This window comes from Glossina fuscipes, unplaced genomic scaffold (assembly GCF_014805625.2).
Source record: "Glossina fuscipes isolate IAEA_lab_2018 unplaced genomic scaffold, Yale_Gfus_2 1, whole genome shotgun sequence".
Taxonomy (NCBI): Eukaryota; Metazoa; Arthropoda; class Insecta; order Diptera; family Glossinidae; genus Glossina; species Glossina fuscipes.
The window spans coordinates 50,154,617-50,159,828 of NW_023998415.1; positions in this window are offsets into that span (position 1 = coordinate 50,154,617).

Genomic DNA, 5,212 nt, shown 5'->3' on the forward strand with positions numbered 1-5,212 from the left:
CTATCCATATGCGGTTTTGTTTATAAAAAGTTTAATGCGAGAAAATAGTATTCTACTCTTTGTCTATTTTACATCAGTTCATATAAAAATTCTAAGAAAGTTTCGAGGCATTGTGTTTGCTAAGATGATATAAATTCAAAAACCCATTCGCCTTATATTTTCAAGCATTCACTACATTAAAGTGATAAAAAAGACATGGCAAGAGAGATAAAACTTTTGTTTCGTTCGCAACGTAGAAGACAGATGATACTTGTTATTGTTTAATGTATACATGAGTTTCGCCATAACCCACGGTGTTATTATTCACGCTGGACGAATAAGAAAAAATGAGAAAGATGCCTATGCTTGTATTTAAAAAATGCACGTTTGTAGCGTACATTAGTAGTATAAGTAGCGTGATATAAATACAAATTAGACAAATAACTTTAAAATTTAAAAGAAACGAAAATCATTTCTTTTTGTGATTTTTACATGCAAAACCGTATGATTTGCAAATTCCCATAGTTTTGTAAAAAGTCGGCAAAGTTGAAGTCCCAATCCCCCTATATTCCTGGCAAACAACGGTGTAATTGGTCTTGTCCCTCTTATTATCTTTTTGTATTTTTTTGGTATTCTGATGTGGGAATGTGGAGACTTTAAGGAATATTACAAGCTTACGACGTAAGTACGGAGCATTTTTATTATAGTAGCAGATTACAGTGCAACGATATAAAGGGAAAAGCTTTGAAATTTGAACGGGAATATGAAAGGGAAGGTTACAAAAATTGAAAAAAAAAATATTTCGAAATTTTAATGTAATTTTGTAGAAAATAAGCAAATAAGCCTATAAAAAATTATTTTCTTTTTATTAATTTGTTTATGAATCACATTTCATTATAGTAGAACGTAAAAGGTTGCTAAAAAGTTGGAACAGATATAAGAATTATTCTATTAAAATATTATTATTCTTATTATTATTTTAATTTTAGACTAATGAATTGAATTCGTAGACTAAAAAAAGAGACATTATTAAAATAATATTTTAATAATTTGCCGTTAAATTGTTCCTTTTTTTAAAGTTACGTCGTCCTTTTACATTTTATTTTATGGCTCTCCTAAGTTAACAACCCTGTTTTAGCGTAAATCTGATACTGGTGGTGTTTTTTGTCACTTTTACTTCAAAATATGAAGTTTAGTGCAAAATGACGGAAGTGATGACAAATAAACACAATAACTCATAACTTGGCAGTTTATGTAGCAACCTTTTCCTTTTCAACACGCACAATTTAAAAATATAAAATATGATAGTCAAAATCTTGGATGCCTTGAAGCGCTGCTGGGCATTACACCTCTTCCTATAAGCATAAAAAAGAGGTATATATGAATGCACCCAGGTTGTCGAATATGGACAAACTAAAGCCGGAAAATTTCAGGGGCCGCGTAGAGGTAGTAAAAAAGATCATGGACCAGCCTTTTGTTGAGGTACCGGACTACTGCATCGCAAAGCTCTTATCATTTCAGAGCAACCATACCGGCCAGACCGTGTTAGGGCAGGCAACCTATTGAACCTAGGGCAAGGAAATAGTACACCGACGATTCAAAACTGGAAAATGGCAAAACTGGGCCTGGTATATGTAGCCGGAGCTTTCAGAAGGTTATACCAATGGGATACTCTCCTCCGATATTCCAAACAGAAATCTACTCAATCTGTAGTCAATCTGCCTTTGAATGCTTAAAGCAATACAAGAGAAAACTGATCAGCATTTACTTCGACAGGCAAGCCCCCTTAAAGGTCTCGAAAGAGCAAACAATAACATCTAGGCTGGTGTTGAACTGTTTTCAAACATTGATTGGGCCAGGAAGGCAACGTGCCGTGTACCTAAGTCGAGTGTCTATTCATTTGGGTGTTGAGGGCAAAGAAAGGGCTAACTGTCTTGCTAATAGGAGGTCCTGAAGTTTTCTGCGGCATATCAACAACCCATATTAAGAGACTGGTACCGCAATGGGCACAGAAAATATTGCATTACTATAGGAAGCAATGTGTATAACAATGGCGAAATTCATAAAATTTTACGCCATAGCGCAAATTGCTACTTGAACTAAGAAGAAAGCACCTACTTTTGGTCACAAGCTTCTACACAGATAATTCCCTCAGGTACCACCTAACAACATGGGTACTTCTGACACCCATTCATGAATATTTTGCCAAAGGGAGAATAAGAAGTCCCATCACGGCCTCTGCGAATGCGTGGCCATTTGCAGAATCACACACTGAGAGTTTGGCATGCACTTTATAAAGCTGTTCACAATATGGCGCTCCCAACCAAAAAAAGTGGCAGGAGTCATAAGAATCCCTAGCTAGAACACACGAGCAAGTACAACACATCTTTCAGATCGCGGTCTGGATTGTTCACACAATTAGTAATAATAATACACCTTTAAATTTGTTTATTTGCTTTAGTTTGTATTTTGCTTATTAAATTTTCTTCAATATTTTCGTTTAACAGAATCAACTTTTCCATCAATTTTTTTTTAAATATTTTATTTCTTTTTCTCATGTAAATAGTGTCCTTCATCTTCTTGCTCTTCAACGAACGAGAAATCTCATTCGAAACAAAAGAAATCGAGTAACATCAATCTGAAACGTGATTGTACAGTTTTTATATTTCGTAACATGCTATACTTCGATAGCGAGAACCTTTCCCAGCAGTTTTGCTTCTCCACCGTAAATTTGCTTTCTAAGCATGTTCGATCATTTTGATGTAATCAGATGTGATAATGGATTTTATATCGCGGTATTTCAATTTCGAGCTTATGTTCTAAATTAATTTAGGTAAGTGAATGTGGGTTGAATAACAAGGATAGTGTGTTATTAGTGTTCAGTAAAATAATTTTCTGACAGAACGGAGGCCCTGTAACTTTAAGGATAATCAATTCATTTGTGGTCAGAAGGCGGCGTCTTTTTGAAACAGGCATTACGCTAGGAATAACTCTCAGAATATTAATTGACGAAGTCGTTTTGAGATGTCTATATATTTTTCCGTATGTATCTTGAAAAGTTACGGGAAGTTTAGTGAGAAAATTCTATTTTTGAACAGACTAAGCATATATATATAGTTAGAGACTGTCCGAATGTTTGTTATAAGGTTGATTAGATTGCCCCCGGATTAGCCATCTCTAAAAACCTCTACATAGTGCCTTTGCAACGTTCTTCTGTCATTTATGCTTGTGTTAAGAAATCGAAATGCTGTTTTTGTTCTCTGATGCCTTTTATAAACAGATTTACAGATCTTTTGGTTTTTTATAGAATTAGAAAGCAAGTTGAGATCAGCACAGGAAATATAAAAAAGATTGGCTGACGAACAATGCTGTAGTTAAAACATCAAAGAAGCCATTAGGGTATTGAAAAAAGTGATATTTTTAATCGTGATATTCGTGCAACTTACAAGTTAAAAATGACGGAACTTAACTCGTTATCCTTGTCCTCATATAACTCAACTGCAGCATCGCTAACGACTAGAGCACATCTTAAAAAAGAACTTAAAATCCACAACCTAAGTTTTGCTTAACACAGTCATAAGCTTTGTGAGCAAGTGATGAACTGTATTAAAACACTGGTTAAAGAAATAAGGTTAAAGTTGGCAATGAAGTTTAAATCTTTGTCTGACGTACGTATCGGTGTAAGTTTGAAGTGTTGCCTTGAAACGATATTATTTGTGTAACGCTGATTTCTTTTCTTTGATTGTAATACATATATCAATTCATTAAACAAAGAGGGCATGCAAATCAGACCAGACGTTGGGACAGACGGTATTTTGATCTGGTTGCCAATCGGCAAAAAGTAAAAAATCTATAGAAAATGTCCAATATCAAAATTAGTGTGAAAATGAATACTCATTTTCAAATTGACTAATGAAAAATAGAATTTAAAAGTTTATTTAAAATTATTATGTCATCGGAAAGCTCTTACTATTACTAATTGTTCCATTGTTAAAAATTACCCCTTGCTTGCTCTGCAGGAGTAAGCTTTCGCATGAATATATCTATTGTGGGTAACTTCCCCAAGTTCAAGTATGAACTAACGTAAGCAAAGAGTTGGATAGATATATGCAATATGTAATAAGGGAATGAAAACGTAATTTGCATGAACAAAATCAAGGGATAAAATTTTAAATTCAAAAATTTTGCTAATCGTTTTAATAATTAAGTTGACTTTGCTTATTTCTCGATTCATTTCGTGTGAAAGTAAATCTGGCATTGCGTCGGCAATAGTGAACGTGGAAAATTTATTTACTTAACCATATAGATATACGCATTTAATTTATCGCTGCTTGCGCTGAAAATAAATCGTTGTTCGGTTTTATTATTTTTTTTTTTTTAGTTTCGATCTTGCGACCAAGGTCATAGGCAGGCTAAACCAAATGCCTACACAATATTCATCACAAGTCAATTACAGAAATATTCAGTTAATAAGAAGAATCCGTAATCGACAACTTCAAGTTAATCAACTAGACTTTTTTTCCTTTACGTGGAATTTAAATGGAAAAAATTGGACGAGAGCGAAAACGAAACTTTGAAGTTATTCTTGCAATCTCATTGCATCGAAAAAATGAAGCGATGTAGTAAGAAAAGTGAAATGAAAAGTAATTGAATACATAACTCGACATTTTTGAGAGATTAAATTGTTTTCAGGAAATTTTCTTTTCTTAAAAACATTTTGGTCGCACACGAGGTGACACTTTCCTTAAAAATTGAATATCAAATATTGCGATTGATACAAAATGAAATGAATTGATTTACAATACTACAGCTCCTTTCAATTTGAAACGTAGAAGCGTTATACATATGTATATACAAGATGTACATAAAATTTCCTAACGAAAATTGAATTAAAAACCATGAAATTTACAATTTTCCATTCCCGTCATTAAGCTATCTATATATGTGCGTTTTTTGTTAGACCGCAATAGTCACAGCTGCAGCGGTAGCCGTAATCTAACCCTGCACGGCTTATATTAGCAACGCATCACAATTTTATTGGGTGGAATTTTCAAAGTAAATTTCATGCCGTTTTCGTTTTTTTTTTTTTTTTGTTTGCAATTTTTTTTGTTTTGCTCTTCCATCATCTTCTTTAGATGTTTAGAATATACGCTTATTCTCAAAGCGGCACAATACATGCAAAACAAATGAGAACGAATATACGCTTATTCTCAAAGCGGCACAATACATGCAA